This window comes from Ixodes scapularis, unplaced genomic scaffold (assembly GCF_016920785.2).
Source record: "Ixodes scapularis isolate PalLabHiFi unplaced genomic scaffold, ASM1692078v2 PGA_scaffold11__112_contigs__length_91849675, whole genome shotgun sequence".
In the NCBI taxonomy this organism is placed as follows: Eukaryota; Metazoa; Arthropoda; class Arachnida; order Ixodida; family Ixodidae; genus Ixodes; species Ixodes scapularis.
This window is the reverse complement of record NW_024609837.1, coordinates 87,324,757-87,342,794: the sequence shown is the minus strand read 5'-3', so window position 1 is coordinate 87,342,794 and position 18,038 is coordinate 87,324,757. Positions and strand designations below refer to the sequence as shown.

General features: G+C 45.9%; 1 long non-coding RNA gene across 1 annotated transcript; it reads left to right on the top strand.

Moving 5' to 3' along the window:
- The first annotated feature begins 2,979 nt into the window (after positions 1-2,979).
- LOC121835121 lies at positions 2,980-3,991 on the top strand. Its single transcript, XR_006077475.1, has 3 exons — positions 2,980-3,061; positions 3,337-3,458; positions 3,871-3,991. It is a non-coding gene; the product is annotated as an uncharacterized LOC121835121 (long non-coding RNA).
- Positions 3,992-18,038: the final 14,047 nt, after the last annotated feature.

The window sequence follows — 18,038 nt, the reverse complement described above, 5'->3', positions numbered from 1 at the left end:
TGAGCCGAATTCACAGGGATGGCGGGCATAACATTCTTGTCGAACAAATACCCAAATTATGAAAGCCTGGGGTAATTACAGTAGTAGCTACTGTAATTTGTTTTATCAGAATTTGGCAGACGGCAAAGGCTACAGTCTCGGTGAGTCAATACACACATTGGAGAGAGGCACATGACAGCATATCACCAGAGTGGTCGTCTGCAAAGATTTGTCACACACCTTCGCTCCGTCTCTCTGATTGGCTCGAGGGGGCTGTGGCGGTTGGCCTTTTCCAAGTTACGGTGATGCGAAGTATAGACAGCCCACACTTTTAAAAAGAGTCTATTGAAGAGACTGAAAGGAATGGTAGTCAACATTTTTCAACAAGACTGCTCTCCAGGCAAGGGATGAACACAAATATGAATCATCTTATCCAGGTAATTAGAACAATTAAATAATTGACCGACTAATACAATGCGCTCTTGATGGAAAAGAGTATAGCTGCAATAAATCCTACAAAACAGAAAAAATGCGCAGTTAATCTATGCATGCACCAAAACAGTTGTTCTTATAGCAAGTCGAATAGCTTTGAAGCAGGTGCCTGCAACGATTTATTCTTCCCCATACTCAATAAAACGCCAACCTCATAGCTGAAAATAAGGGTGCACTTCGCACTCACACACACACACAAAAAAAAAGGAAGAAAAGCGATCGAATGTAGAATCGTGGATTAGCACAAAAGGTTAAAATCGCAGGAGCTTCCTCGCTAAAAGTTGCTATGGTTGTTCGGTGACGGAGGGCTGAAACAACTTCCCTTAGACCCTAACGCGACGTATACATTTCGCGTAGATTCTCAGATATTTCAACGTTCAAACCAAGCTAAGAGAATGCGAAAATGTCATGTTAAAAACACTCAAAGTTCTATCGATCCTCGGACACATCCTGGAATCCGAGCACCGGTACGGCGATGCAGAGCTGATACTGTCTCACAGGCGTTAATATCCAGATGATCCAGAGCGATCTTGCGCAAAAACGGTACAAAGTCTCATTCCTTCATATTTTCACATAGCCCGAAGTCGTCGGAAAGCAGCTGCACATCACGGCTACCGCGCACCGAACAAACTCGCGTCCACCAGCTCTGGGCGCTGCCATCTTACCTGTGACGTCACGGCTCTTGGAAGGTCACGTGACGAGTGGTCACATTTGCGTAAAATATGGCGGCAACCGGGGGGGTGCCACTTCCGAACTTCCGGTTTATCACTCTAAGCCCCTCTACCTCGTTGCCCTAAGAAGACCAGCCGTTGTTCGCCGTCTCTCTGTGCGTGCTCGTCTGCCGGCTTGTCCTATCGAACGAAAAAAGCACGCCATGACGTTGCGCTTTTTGCGCCATTTGATTGGCCCTTCCGCTCATAACATCGGCCGCGCTCGGACCTAAGATGAAACGAAGTATAGCTTTGCTTAATAATTGTTAAATGAATCAGCTATACTTCGTCTCATCCAACGATGGACTAAAGGCCAAAGCTACGGGCAGCCAGGTCCAATCACGTTCAACGATAAGCTATGGCTGCGGTACCACGGCGGCCATCTTGAACAAAACATTAGTTGAACCACCAGGGCGGCGTTGGCTGTCCGTATGAGTATGGTGGCTAAAGGACTTGGTGTCCGGAGCGAGCTCCCCCTCCCATTGACAAGGGCGGGCCGTTTGAGGAAGACGTGGATAGGTGGCGCCACGACACCCTGGGATGCCGAGACGGACCCGTGCCCCCGTGCCGAAGCGGGAGTGAAGCCGGTGAAGCAAGACAGAGAAACAAAAGGACGCTTGGTGAGCGTGAGCATGAGCTGTAATTTGGCCGAGGAGTGATTAAGGACAGTGACTGAAGGCATGAAACAAATGAAATCACCGAGGTGAGCGAAATGGCGGACAGGGGAGCGCCGAAGCGGCCGCCGAGGAACAGGCACTGCTGTGTGCCTGGGTGCAAGACGGGTTACCGCTCGGCTGAGCGAAAGTGCGCGTTATTTTCGGTGCCCAAAGAGAGTGAACGGTTTCTTCTGTGGTCCCGAAGTATTCCCCGTGGGGACACACCACTGCAGCCCTCGTGGGCCGTTTGTGAACTGCATTTCGACGAAAGGTTCGTGCAACGTTTTTATGAGCCTCACGTCATCAAGGGAGAGATCGTGCAGCTGAAAAGAGAGCGGCCAGCACTAACGCAAGACGCGTACCCGACTGTATTTCCGAACCTGCCGTCATACCTGACGAAGAAGCTTCCCCGTAAACGTAAGGAACGTTCAGAGTTCTCCGATGTTCGTGCCAATGTCGGACGCGAGAAGTGTGCTCGTTGTGATGCCTCGCTTGCGAGCAGCCCGGAGGATATCGAAGAGGACGAAGGTAGCGCGACACACGAAAACAAAGTGAAGTGGTGTTCATCTACTCTGCCTTCAAATGCGTGGTCCAGGACAGCATTGGAAGATTGTGTGGCTTTTGCGGTATCTTCGCTGAACTCGACGGGGTCAGAACTCCGCAGCGAAAAGCTTCTGGTGGTGAAGACACAAACGGCAGAGCTACAAAACCATAAAGCACAGTGTCTGGTCTATGTAAAGGGAAAGAAGCTGAAAGAAGTCGACCTAGCAAGCATTGAAGACCTCAACCAAGAATTGGAAGCTGCTGACTCCATCCAGAACTGCTGTGGTGCCGGACTGCTCCACGAGTTCCTTCCCCTGGAGGTTCAACCCTCGGCTACAGTGAGGATTTGGGACAATCAACTGATCGCCCAAAAATGTGCGATGACTGTCCACTCTGCAGGTAATAGATATGGGCTGGTGTTTACAATGCGCGAACAGTAGTTCCTAATTTATCCTTGGTATCTTTTCAGGATTGTCATGCCTACACTGCAGGTATGTCAGGAAACTGCTACTCACACGGAAAAGTAAAGCAAAAAAGCGGACAAAGCATTCTACCCAGGCTGCAAAAATACTACAGAAGCGACTGAAGCGTAGGAGCAACACAGTCCATTCATTGCAACGTAGGGTTGAGGGTCTACTGAAGAAGGCTGCGAGCATAGAGGATACGATTCTTGAGGAAAAGGTGAGTATCACTCTTCTTTATCCCTGTGCAGGCACCATGAACCTGGGTATTGAATCCGATCCCCACAAACACGCTCTAATCCCTGTTCCTGTGTTTCATAGTTGAACATCTGTGTGGCTGCACTTTTAGTGCACATTTTAAAGGACGTCTGCTCCTCTCCACTTCATGTGTTTGCTGCTGTATGTCATCACCTTATTTGAAGTAGCGGACACAGTGGGCAATATTATTATTTAGTGCCTCTGTTAATTAAAAGCAAACATACCTAATACTTTCAGATCAAAGGTCTTCCCCGCAAGCAGCAGATGTGTGTGAGACACTGCCTTAAGGCCGCTCAACGAAAATCAACGAAGGGAATGATCTATGCTCAAGAGTGGATCTTGGAATGCATTATCATGAGGTAATAGATATGTTACATACTTGAACTGTCAATAAAGCTCTTAAATTACAGGTAGAAGGCTTATGGGTCTTCTCCAACCTTACGTGCCCTCACTGCCTTTGCCTGTAAAAATGGTTGGAAACAGGAAGCAATATAAAATGTGTGGATCAGAGTTGGCACGTTTGCATTGTATAAATACTGTGTTACAAACTGCATTATAGTGGTTTAAGTTCATTGTGTCACGGACAGTACCAGAAAGCTTTATCGGATGGCATTTTATGGGGATGTACAAAGGCATGACGACCAATCTCGACCAGATCTGAGCTTCGTATGACAGCTTTTTTCGTGGTCCCGGCCACCACTATTTTTGTCCTATAACGAAGATACCTATTTTTCATACCTTGTTTTAATAGGCTTGCATACTTCATTCCAGGATGAAAAGTGCACGCCTGTACAGGCACCTACGTAGAAACAAGATCCTGCAACTCCCATCGCCATCAACTTTACAAAAATATGTCAAGGACTATAAAAGTGGATTTGGGTTTAACCCGAACACCTTCAAGGCCCTCAAAGAAAAGACGGCTGAAAAGGGCGAATTCCTGTGCCACGGAGGCCTTGTGGTAGATGAGATGAAGCTCTCTGAAAATATCTCCGTGCAGGCATGTGGAAGACTTGAGGGTTTTGTTGACCTTGGACAATTTTCTGCAAATGAGACAAGCACTACCCCAGCTGACCATGGCATGGTGATACTATTCCAGCCATTTGCCGAGAAGTGGACTCAAATTGTGGGTAAGGCACAATTGGGCAGGAGATCGAACTATAAGGGGCGCTCTGACCTGTTTGTTTTCCCCACGCTCGGTGTTTACTCAACACAAGGCCTGTGCACATGTCGACAGGCCTCATGGGAATATCCATGTCATCTTTTACAACAGAGCGCAGGGCACAGTTTAATGTAAAAAATACTAACAGTCGAGGAAGCGACGTTAAGTGCCGGATCTATCCTCAGAGAATGCGAGCTTGAACCATTCGGCTTTTGTGCTGAGCTGGGACCGTGCATGCTGCATTGTTCGTGCAGGCCGTAGTGGAAACAAGAGAGACCCTCCTCCCCCTCGCCGGAAAACACAACTCCAGCCGAACACTGACGTTGCGTTCGGTTATGTCGGCTGAGCGCTGAGTCATTGTATTTGTTGTCCCCATCCGTGTAGTTCTAAAGTTAACCGCTTGGGGCGTCACGGTCTGTCCTCCTCCCCAATAGCATAGACTAACAGTATTGGCAGTCATACTACTGAAAGAGGCACCGACCTCGTAGGAAACATATTTTTTTACGGCCAAAATAGACAGACATGTTAAAAAATACATTTCTGCTGAAAAAAAAAAAAAGTCATTTCATCAACAATGTTTGACCCCATAGCCAAATGGGCTTTGTTTCTGTTTCGCACACTGACATTTCGTAGGTGACTGGATAGTATAACAAAAATACTAAATTTATGTTACATAACTCTCACTTTTATTCCATGAAAGGTGTGTTTGCGTCACAAGGAAACGTCAAGGGCAACCTGTTAGCAAAAATGATTGTCAATGCCGTCATCTTGTGCGAGCAGGCTGGGCTTTGGATTGATTACATCTGCTGCGACGGTGCCTCATGGAACCGCAGCATGTGGAGATGCTTTGGTATCAAGGTTGGTTCCCATCTACAAATGCTGTTTTGCCCTTGTCATGTGCCTGACTGGGACTTGTTTGTCAGACGTCATCTGCTAGTATCTTATTATCCGCTTGCTTTTTTTCTTTGAAAATTTATGTAGTGCCTAAGGCTTTTTTTCTGTTTAAGATGTTTAATGTTTGCCACCATCAAGATCATGAGCAGTTTGTAGGTCCAATAAACAATAAAGTAAATGATTCACGAATGTTATATCTTTTTTCTTCATTTTTATCAATCTTTAGTATATTTAACTCTAGTAGCTATTCAAAATGCCCTCTAAGTACCAAACTAGATTAATATTCTCCAAATGTAAAATAATAGCTCAATTCTATCGTTTTCTATTTTTCAGGCAACATCCAGCCAAATAACATGCAGTGCTCTCCATCCTGTTGATCCCCAAAGACGCCTCTATTTTGTATCGGATTTTCCACATCTCCTCAAATGCCTGCGGAATATGTTTCTGAAAACGGGCTTCAACACTCCCTATGGCAGGGTACGTGTAGCACTGATGCTGTTGCATGTTGTCTCGACATTGATTTCTTTTTTTTCTCAGTCGCATGCAAGACAAATTTTTGTGGAATGATCAATTATAATATTGGCTGCTCTAACAGGTGTGCAAGGAACCCATTGCTGCTGCGTACAGAGCGGACTCGCATGTTTTGCCAGTCAGGGTGATGCCACGTGTCACTCATTCAACGCTGTACCCCAATGCTTTTGAAAAAATGCGGGTCAACCTTGCCTTCAGGCTGTTCAGCGATGAAGTGCTGCGCGGCCTTGATCTACATCACAAGACGGTCGAGCAGAACTGTGGCAGCTACAGTGCTACTGTAAAGTTTGTTTGCTTAATCAACAAACTGATACAAGTCATGACCTCTCGATGCCCAGACGATGCATTGAGGTGAGCAGAATGCCACTCATCCATAGCCTGATTATGTGCTGTATTCTGTTTAGTGTTTTAAGGAAGATATTGTACAGAGCGCGACAACTGTTAGCGCGAACAAGCGATCGCCGGTTTTTCCAGGTTTTCTCTTTGAAACCAAGGGATGTCATCCAAGTTATTATTGCTACGGAGGGAGCTCATTTAGTTCTATAATGTAAACGATCAAATTTCATGCTCGCTAACTCTATTTAGAAGTAAAATGCAAAAATGCGCCAATTTCGTGTTCGCGCTAACAGTGTTGCGATGTGTACAGCTAAAATAACATTGATGAAATGATATTTCAATAATGTTATTGTGCTAATTTTTTATTCTATTTGTATTTGAATTCTGTGCCTCTAAAAAGCTTGCTTTTGTTGCTTGCATGTTCCAGACTGCAGACACCAGAGGCCACATTCATTGACGACTTTCTGAGCTTCCTGGCCGACTGGGAGGAAAAAGCTAAAGACGGAGGCTTCATAAGCAAGGCAACTGCTGAGGGGCTGCGGGTTACGTTGGAGAGCACCAAGGGCATCCTGGCGTACCTTGGACGACACCTGGATTTTGATTTCCTCAAAGGCCTTAGCCAGGATTGTATAGAGCGTCTTTTCGGTATTATTCGACAGTCGAATGGAGCAAACGACCATCCAACGCCAACACAGTTTCTTTTAACTGTAAACTGTCTTAGCTTCTATAATCTTGCTAGGTCTCCACCAGGAGGAACAATCAGTGAGGGTGTTCTCAGCTCCCTGCTTGGTCCGTCTGACAATGTCAGTCGGGGAAATGCACTGGATGACCTGCTCGATGAGGGACGCATAGATGAAGTTGAGCAAACCCTCAGCTCGGACCATACAGCCTGCTTTGCGAGGCAGAGTGACTCGCGGCTGCTGTACTATGTGGCAGGATATGCAGCACGCAGATGCGTTTTGCGCCTGAAATGTGGCGATTGTAAGGCTTTCTGTTTGACTGATGCAACAACAACAACCGAGAATGCAGAATTTACTAAAGCAGTTAGTCGTGGAGGGCTGCTGTTTGTGTCCGAAAGGATGTTTATGCTGATTGACCACCTGGAGAAGGCTTTCATGAATTGTTTCAACACCAGTAAGCTTCACTCTGAGAGCATTCGTGATGTGCTCAGCTGCGTGAACTCAGGCTCCCCTTCAGTGGGATGTGAAACCCACAAGCATGATTTAACACGGACAGTTATTAAGTTCTACATCGTGACGAGGCTTCACTTCTATGTGAAAGGAGTTAATCAGAAAAAAAAAGAGAAAAGTGCAAAGGCGAACCTGTCGAAGCAGGGACGGCTCCAGTAGGCTGCGGTTTGACTTATGCAAGCTTGCTTTTTACACCTGTGGGTGCAATACTGGATGATGCGCAATTATATCTCTTCGTAGATATAAGAGTGTGAACGTAGGGCAGTTGATTGGAATGTGCCTCCTTTGAACGAACACACTGCTGCAGGTGAGCAGAAGTGTGGAGTGTAGATATAGCTGCTCAATTTTTCTGTACAAGCTGTTATCTATTCGTATCATTATTGAACATTAGTCTAAGTATATTGTGTGAAATATTACTGCGATTTTTGGAACGCTTTTATTTGTAGAGAAACGTGTTGAAATAACTTCTGTATATTTTTTCATAAAGCAATAACCTCAGGTAGGTGAATAAAGTACCAATTCTGTTGCTTTCTGGCGTTGTGTTTTTCTTACCGTTTATTATGATTTATTTTATCAAATAACATGGCCGTTTTGGAAAACGAACGAACAATTTTTTTTCTTTCAATGTGCCGTAAACATCATAGTCTGGCATCTAGTATGGAACCACCACGATAGCTTCGAATGAATGTGCCGAGCCTCATTCGTTCGCTGGGGTGTTCCAGATTCACCCCTTATTAGTCTAGATCACAACCCCCCCCCCCCCCCCCCCCCCATTTTTTAGTGGCAGTAAATCGGCCGACGACACCGCTACCATAAATGTCTAATGTTAACGAGTTATTTTACACGGGCTCGAAGCTGAAGTTCTGGAATAATTTGCGGGTTCTTTTCGCGACACTGTGGGATCTCAGTATAGATTCCAATATGTTTGCATTTTACCGGAATTGTTCGCGGGACCTATTTTTTGCGGAAATTAGGTCCTCGCGAAAATTAAGTCGTGTACAGTACTCCTGTGGGCGGATCTGGCTATTCCAAGCATGTAAAATATAAATATAATTGTAAGCAGTGAGAGAGTGCAGGCGATAAATTATAATTTCGATTTACACCCAGCAGCGCACAAAACAATACTGCTGGACTTTTGCTGGCAATGCATGCGCTTCGAACACCGATCAAGGCTGCACGCGCGAGAGAACGCCAGAAAAGGTTGCGCTTCGCGTATCGACCGAGCGGTAGTCACCCTTGCGTGGAACCGCTTGAAAGAGGCAAATTCTGTGACCGCTAGATTGGTGTGCCTAACAGTCGGGAATTCTGAATGAACATCAGCAAAACAATTCGAGATACAGCCCTAGATACGGTCCCACAGAAAACGAAAAGCGCAACGATGCGCTGAGGCGTCCCCGGCGTCCCGCGTCCCTACGTTGCACAGCGCCACCTACCTCGTCTTCCTCAAACGGCCCGCGCCTCCAGCGGCGCTCCGGACACCAAGTCCTTCTAGCCACCATAGTATGAGCTAAAGTCCCTCGATGTTTTTTCACTGCGTTTCACGAAAAAATATTCAGGGACGTTAGTATGAGCAAATGCTGCAAAACCTGCGCGCCAATTTCGAAACCCTTTTTCCCGTCGCTTGCGACCTTGAGTTTCCTTCTCCACTCTTACACCCCTCCTTTCACGTGTTCACCCTCTGGCGCGTCGCGCCCACGTTCATTGTTGGGAGGACAATGTACCGGATAATCCCCAACTTGAGGCCCCCTGCCAAAATTGTCCGGCTGCCAAGTGATTTGAGCGAGATGGGGTTTTGAAGCGGTATGGAAAAGTGAGACCGTCAATTTTGAACTATGCCTTTTCGATACTGCATAAGTTGTGTACGGGGCTGGCCAAGGCACGGGCGCGAGGACGTAACTCTATACAATGCTTGGGTTGCAGGAGCACTCGCGGGGGGATCGGTGGCCGAGTGGTCTAGCGCACACCAGCTCGGAGCACGTGGAGCGAAAGCTCGCGCTGCAGAACCCAGGGATCCTGGGTTCGAGCCCCACCCCTGCCCGTTTCGATCTGGATGAGCATCGTACCGGCGTGCGGTCGTGTATCACTACTGCGTGATGCACGTTAAAGACCCCAGGCTAGCGGTTGTACCGCACTGGCTAAATTTCTCATCTACAGCCGGGAGACTCGTCGCCCCTGTGAGGCAGACCAAGTTCTAGGCTGTATAAACACACACACAACCCAATTTTGGAGCACTCGCGCGCAGAAATGGTAGGACGCGCTTTCTGAAATCACACGCCTACATTCCGCAGCGTTGCAATCCTACGAGTAAAACAGAGTACATCTTCGGACAGTGCGTGAGTTGATGCCGGCCGTACGAAAGACACACCTCGCGCTTCCTGTCACTACTGCCTCTGCTTGCACGCGCTGCCGATCGGCGGTCCTTTCTTTATTTTGTTTCGTCGCTCTTTTGAAAGTACTGAAACTAATATTTTCTCAGACCCTGCTCATCGTACCTCTGCACTACAGTTGTGTAAACACATTGTGATGTAATTTGAGATATGGGACGGAGTGTCTACATTCTTATTTCGTGTGTAATGCCGGCATAATATTCCTTTGCTGCCAGAGGGTCAAAATAATGGTAGGGTCGGCAGCAAAAACAATTTCAATGACCGAATTATGATCAAACACCAGTAAGAACATAAAAAAGAAATCACATGGGGACAATAAAAATATTGCTACAAGAGGATGGTGCGCGGGGCACAAACAATATTCGGAGTGACGTTGAGGGAACGCGACAAGCCGTAAAAGTTGATCTGGTGCCTCGTTTTGATCGGCTTTGCACGGAAACTCGTCGACTACCGACTATCTTGTCAGTGGTGAACATAGTGAGCATGAACTGGATGATTTTTTTTTTGTTGTTTTTGTTTCTGTAGTTAAATGAGAGTATGGAAATATGAGACGTCCGCTGACGCTTGCGTCGGCTAACGGAACCTCAATCGCCGATCGCGGCCGATGTCATGGGCGTATACAAATACATCAAGTCGTCTGGGCGAGAGCAGTTGAAGCGCCGTACTTTTTTGGCCGGTCAGTAGAGACTCCGCGAATTCTGACTCGAGGCTACTCTGTGCGGAGGGAGCCGCTACTGAGCGCGACCAATCGGAAACCAAGGATGGCTGAAATTTCCTAATTGCCATGAGATTTGCAAATTCGTTCTTCACGTCGTAGTAAATTCGTCCGAATCGCTATTCGATTTACTAACCGATTATTTGGATGAAAATATATATTTCAAAATTCGTACTTAATGGCAATAAAATGGCAATAAAATTGGTATAGGATTTCAAACCTATATAGTGTCGCCCTAATTTACAAACTTGTTTCACTTGAAATTAGAGTTCACGCGCAAGCGAGGTGGTGGAAGCCTATACTATAAAGGCCAGAAACGAGAGAAACAAAAAATAAATAAATAAGAGCGGGATAAGCGCAACACAGTCTCAAATCACAGCTGAAAATGGTTACTTGGTAAGTGTAAATGTCCAGACATTGTATTAGTAAAATGTATATATATATATATATATATATATATATATATATATATAAAAGTCAAAAATGCGTACTGTCGGAGTTATTAATTCGAAGTTTATTCCGACGTTTCGAGCGGGGACCGTTCTTCATTAGGTGATGAAGAGTGGTCCCCGCTCGAAACGTCGTAGTAAACTTCGAATTAGTAACTCTGACAGTACGCATTTTTGCCTTTGTATATATATATATATATATATATATATATATATATATATATATATATATACATATATATATATATATATATATATATATATATATATATATATATATATATAGAGAGAGAGAGAGAGAGAGAGATAGGTAGATAGTTATTTTTCACTATTTGCTGACGGCCGAAACTAACTATGCTACACAATTTTCGCTAAAGGCTACCGTTATTTACAAAATATGACGAGCGTAGTTATTATACCTGCTATAATTTGATAGCAGAAACATAATTCGATCAAGCTACTTGATGAGTTGGCGTTCAATGAAGCGGTGTTCGATGAAATGTCCACTATTCGATGAAACGCCAATCAATAAAACAGAGCTTCATCGGACGAAGATTCCTAGCTGTTGTGATCCGCAATATTTCGCGCAAAAGCGAAAGACACCAGAATAAACAACAAGTAAAACCACAGAGCTGCCCCGCCTCATATCACCCTCAGTTGGAGCTCGACTGACACATTGCGCCGATCAAGCATCACCAACAGCTCAACACCTAAACGCCACGGCGTTCACTATCTTTGTTTGGGTGATTCCACCCACTAATATAACAACTCATACAATGCGCCGTGATAAAGTGCTTTTTGTCTTTGTGTATGTGTTTTCGTGACATCTAACCTCTGTTTGCGCTCTAAGAATGAAACCATGTATACTAAAACATCGATAGTGGTCTCTATTTTTAGCAACGCTCGCATGCACACGTCTTGTCTTTGACGCAGTGGCATTCTCATCTCCCATACACGGACATTTGGACGAAATAGGTTGGTCGGCCTTCACTCATTAGCTGCGGAACGTTTTGACCGTGACGTATGTATAATTCAAAGAAGCACCGACAGGCGGGTGCCCCTTTGAAAACAAATCATGCTCGCGTAGAGATATTTAGCGGCTATAGTATAGTCCGTGGGTATTTATGGGTTCCGGAAGAAATGTCCCCGGAAAAAACGTCCCCGGAAAAAATGTCCCCGGAAAAAAAGTCAACGGAAAAAATGTCCCCGGAAAAAAAGGCCCCAGGTGGAAAGTAGAAAAAAATGTCCCCAAAGGGACATTTTTTCCACTTCAAGTACAATCCGTTTTTGACTTTTGTGTATGAATCAAGAGTTTGTCATTTCATTCCTGATTTTGCAACATTGCATCTAACTGTTTGTGTTTGTTTTTCATTGTGAATAAAACATTCATAACACTTCTAGCTAAAACCAAATTATTGTGTCGGGAAATTAGAGAGGTACTTGTGTACCCTTTTCCAAATAGGTAAAAAGCGCGACACTTAACACAAACAAACAATCGCTAGTTTTTTTTTTTTTTTTTTTTTTTTTTTTAAGGGGCGAAGCTTTTTAGGGTCTAGCCTTGTCCGTCCGGCGTCCGTGCTCACATCGATTGCCATCCCATCTGTCTTCTTAAAAAAAGAAAAAAATGTTTGCGCAGTCGACAGGATTCAAACCTGTGCGGGAGACCCCAATGGATTTCTAGTCCATCGCCTTAACTGCGGGACGAGTAGGGGCTCTGAGATGTGGTAGTAACTCAAGAGCTGGGGATGTCATGGATGAAACGTTGCATGTAGCCGCTCAACGTCTATACAGGAGAGGACGCTGCGGTCAAATGCGTATGGAATTGCGTTAAACTTTGCATGCATTGGCTCAACGTTTATAGAGGAGAGGGCGGAGGGCGCTGCGGTCAAATGCTCAAATGCGTATATAACCACGTTCTATACCACACATTCTCTTTCTGACATGGACGTGGAGATGCTTTCCCACGGCATCCAGCGGATCCAAGCTGATCCGCTAGAAGAACCAGTGGCTCTGCATTTCACCGACCATAAAGCAGTAATAATGAAGTCGAAACGCAACCCGGAACTCAGCAATACCTATGAGCAATAAAAAAAATCAGCACCATCAGCACTACCTATGAACAATAAAATCAGTATCATCTGCACCACCAGAGCTTCGCCCCAATGAACATCATTCACCACGTGGAGATGCGGTCATTTTTTTATAGAAACGAGAGGTTAATTGTCATCAAAGTTGTTATAGGTATTGAAGGTGCTTATTTGGGGATATAATGCAAACGGTAAAATTTCGTTCTCACTAATCCTCTTTCGGAGCCGTTTTCCCCTACCTGCCACACGGTGCCTTTTTTCCCAGGACATATGACCGGACCGCCCGAAGCACATGAGGATCAGGGAAACCCAGAGATAGAAAATCCTTTGGGGACATTTTTTCCTACTTTCCATCTGGGGCCTTTTTTCCGGGGCCTTTTTTTCCGGGCACATTTTTTCCGGGGACATTTATTCCGGGGACATTTTTTCCTACACCCGGGTATTTATTTCTAGGCCAACTCGTCGGCGTCAGTCGGTACAGGCGCTGGAGGCGTGATGAAAATGCTGGCAGATGTCGGCTTGACGAGCCCCGCACTCTCCCCTTACAGCAGATGGCAAATAAACCAACAACAATATTTGTCGACGGGCAATTGATTGAAGAGGCCAATCGGTAGTAGGATGACTCGACAAAGGGTAATTCATCAAAAATTCCAACTCGTTGACAATTGTCTGTGAGGCCATTCAGTTTCCACATTGCACTCATCTTCTGTATTAGAACACATACACATGTTAGACATTTTAATATAAGCAAGTTTCGGGCACCGGATATTTTTTTGAAAAGCTGTTTCACCGAATTTCGCATCTCCCGGTTCGTCGAATTTTGATATGAAATCATAATATAATTATTATACTTGTCACTTCTTCAATTAGAAATGGTTACAGATAATTATAAAATAAAAGTAGGCTTTCGCAAAAAATATGTCGATTATAGGCTATGCCAACGTAGTCGAACAGTAAAAAAAAATGTTATGAGGATGTTTTTGTTAGGGTTCAGGAAAGACAAAGGCGATTCTTCAAATGAGCACTGGTCACACAGGCCGACTGGTAACATAATTAAAATAAAAGCACCGACTTCACAGAACAGAAAAAAACAATTTCACTAGACGTTTCGCCTCCATGAATAAACGCCTCCATGAATCATGAATAACCAACTCGCCCAAGCTGAAGTTCTGACCAGTTTCGCCTCCCTTGCGGGAGGCATCTTCAGTAGTTACACAACAATGCCTGTGTAAGCTTCGTGGAGAGGGCCGCGTTTTTGGTTACACACGGATGTGTGTGTCCCTGCGAACAAACCACGATTCTAGGATTTTCGGGACCCCCATCTGTCCTCCCTCGCCAAGGTCGTCGCGGCCGGGAAGTCAAAATAATGCCCTATTGTCCACACATAGTACACCAGTTCAGACTTCAGTCGGGTCGCGTGGGATGCGCACGTGACGTCACGCTTGTGTTTACAAAGCAAATGAAAAGTTCAACCTCAAGTCAACGCTATTTATCAAATATGTCCGTACTTCGTGGAGAGGGCCGCGGTTTTTCTTACACACGGATGTGTCTCTGAGAACAAACACGATTTTAGGAGATTTTCGGGACCCCCATCTTTGTCATAGGGTGACTCGTCTATCGGACTGTTCGTCGCAGCGAGAGTACAGGGAAGGATAATAATTCATACCCTATATCGTGCAGAAGAGAAGAATATAAAAAAAAAAAGAAAACGAAGCGAAAATTTCGATTTCCCTTGTGGACAGGGCATTGTAGGTGAAAGTGGCTTCCTTGTTTGATTCGCCAAAGTAGCAACAAAGCGGCATTTTACGATCGAGCGAGCACCGTCGGAAACACTGCCCAAAATAATTTTATAGGGAGTTTCACGGCTTTCCACTGCGACATAAGCACGTGGATAGAAAAACAAATATTGACAACAATAAATGTCGAATATTTTTGGCACGCTCACACCTGGTTTTTCTTCATAATTTGATGACTCATATGTTGATTTTGTTTGCGGAACCGTACTTCTGACCGGCAATTTTATTGCGTACGCGAAGCTTTTGCGTGCGATCCACTACAGTTAATTATTTTGGGGTGTCCAAGTTGAAGCAGTGCGTGTTATTTTTCGATCTCTGTCCGAATGATACAAAGTTTCACGTTTTCACCCTGTGAGTGAAGTGAGTTGGTCAGTGCTAGCATCGAAGGCTAACTTCGAACTCTAATTTGGAAATAATGTCTCTGTTGCCGCATCGCGGACAAAGATGTATATGCTCTTATCACTGTAGCAAAATGATGTGGCAGGATTTGTGCTCTTGTTATGATCGTGTACCATTGTAGTCGATGTCATCCCAGCACGGCGTATCGTTTTTGTATTCGGTTCAGCCCTGCAAACCACACTTAGGAAAAAAATGAAAGTTTGCACCTTGTTTGTTCAATTTATTTGTTATACTTTCAGAAACACATTGCGCCCTGTGTTTTTGAAGGCACGGTAGACGGTGGTGACGGTGAGGTGACCGACCCCCATGTCAGCCGGCGTCTCGCTCGACCTCCTCGGAGGACAGGTCGTTTTTACTGGTGACTGGTGCATACGTGGAGCAACTCCGCGCGCATTGCGTTCTTCATCTCAGAGAACGCAATACATGACTCAGCTCTATCTCGTCATCGCTCCAAAATGACAAGTGGAATTCGCAACTGTAGTCGGTGACAGGTCAAGAACGAAGTGGGAGCTCCTCCCACCCTGTTCCACTTCAGCGGAGCGAACGGCTGAGAGGAGGTCGCCCCCTCTCCAGCGTTCGCAAATGGCAAATTTGAGTTTATTAGGCCACTAACTGTCAATTTACGCTCGTTCCTTTACGTCCGCCGCAGCCGATAATGTTATCCCCGGGAATACCAAAAGTATAATTTCTTTCAGCAAAAAAAAAACAAAACAAAACAAAACATAATAATAAAACGCCCGGTATATCACAGCTTTGACAACGCTTCACGTGTGTGAGGTTCGATGACCGACAGAGAACCACCGCTGGCCGTGCTCCCGAAGCGGGGAAGTGCAATTTATGGAGACCGATCATATTATCAGAAAGGTGCAGACTAGGGAGCCTTCATGTGCGCGAAGCGCACATGGAGGCACTCTAATGCAGACAATCCAGGAAAAGTATTCTTGCAACTATGAGGTTCCAGTTGTACTTACACATGCATTATCGTCAAATGTGACGGAGTTCCTTCCAACAATAAAGAGTTGTCAAGAGTGAAGATTATAAAGGAGAATATCAGCAGGATTCTATTGTCTGTTTACTGAAAACAAAACAAGCATCGGAAAAACGCATTTGGGCGGCCGGGGAGGCCAGAAGCACGGACTGCGCGCACCCAGCGTGGAACCAGCGAATGATAGGGCCCTCCTAGCAATCTGTTTTCAGAGCCACGGTATGCCGGCTGCCGGCCAAATGTCCACTTTAATTCTATTATGGCTTTCGAAACGTAAATACACGCTCGAGAATTTTCAACAATATCACGCGAGCGCCGACCGGCCTGTAGATCAGCGCATCGTCACGGCGCGAAGTAGCGATATCAATGACAGTACGCGCGTGCGCAGAAGAAACGCGCCGAAGTCGGCGTCGGCTGCTAAGCTGTTTCCCCAATCACGACCCACCCCTGGCGCGACGCCCACCGCTTGCTCCACCCCATAAGCAGGGGACCTAGTAATCAAAGCGACACACACGGTACGCAAACACGAACAGCAGCCAGTGGGAAGGACACCGACACGAGCTTAGTCAGCGAACGAAAAGACAGACACAAACTTCACTCTAGGCAAACAAAGCAGGGGTAGTTACAAGCACTGATCTCTATGACAATTGCTGGATCACGCTTCCCCGCTTGTTCGCTGCAGCGCAAGTGAAGCCACCGGACTTCACTCGCTTGGGATACGATTTGCCGTTTTTGCTAGCCTTTGCTGCGGTTTTCCAGCGTGCTGTGGACACGTTTTGTACTCGTTCGTCGTCATTCGCCGAAGAAGTTTTTTGAAGACTCTGTGTATTGTTGAGACTTGCCGTTGTGAACACGTGGAAAATTTTACGAAAGTGCAGTGTCGCAGGAAAAAGGCACAACGCGTCGAAAGGAAGGGCTGGCGGCGTGTTCAAAGCTTCCTAGGCACGCCGAAGTGCCCTGTCTCTGTGCCTTCGCACGCTTGGATACCGACCAAGAACCGACGCCGTGTGTATGTGTTTAGCGAGTGCAATGTGCGTGAAGCTGTTCGTGCCTCTGGATCAGCGTCTTTTCCCCTCGCGGTTTAGGAACGAGCTTAATCCAGCGTCCACTAGCGACGGAAGATGGGGGGAAGGTACGTCTTTTTTTCGTCCTTAGACGATTTACACAATACCGTGCACAACAGCTCCTCATCACTGATCAGTGCTGGCTTATTATCAACCTACTTAATTGCACTTGACGTTTGAGCGCGGCTCGCCTAATTGTAATTGGTCAACAGATTGCACACGACCATATCGGCCGCGCTTCAAAGATTTTCATTCTCGCCGTCTTGAACTTTTGCTTTCGAAAACCCCCCTGGCTCCACAACGTTGCCCTGTTCGTGCTCCCACGGAATCTATTAGAGTAGATTTGGGACATAGCCATGGTTAATATAGTACATAAGAACACGTACAGATCTCTCCCTTTTATTGATAGCAACTCACCGGAACAGCTTGACGATCCAGAACTCCGTGGCCGATATATATAAATGATCTAAAGGCTTCTACGCGCGACACACGTTCAGAACTTTGGCGCGGCGTCAATTCTTGACCGGTATCCAAGCGTGCGAAGGCACAAAGATGCATCACTCGGCGTGCCAAGGAAGCTTTGATCACGCCGCGACACCGGCGACACTTGTTTTCGACGAGCTGTACCTTTTGATACGGCTTCACGCACATTGCACTCGCAAAACACATCCACACGGCGTCGATTCTTGGTCGGTATCCAAGCGTGCGAAGGCACAGAGACACGGCACTTCGGCGTGCCAAGGAAGCTTTGAACACGCCGCCAGCCCTTCCTTTCGACGCGTTGTGCCTTTTTCCTGCGACACTGCACTTTCGTAAAATTTTCCACGTGTTCACGACGGCAAGTCTCAACAATACACAGAGTCTTCAAAAAACTTCTTCGGCGAATGACGACGAACGAGTAGAAAACGTGTCGTCAGCACGCTGGAAAACCGCAGCAAAGGCTAGCA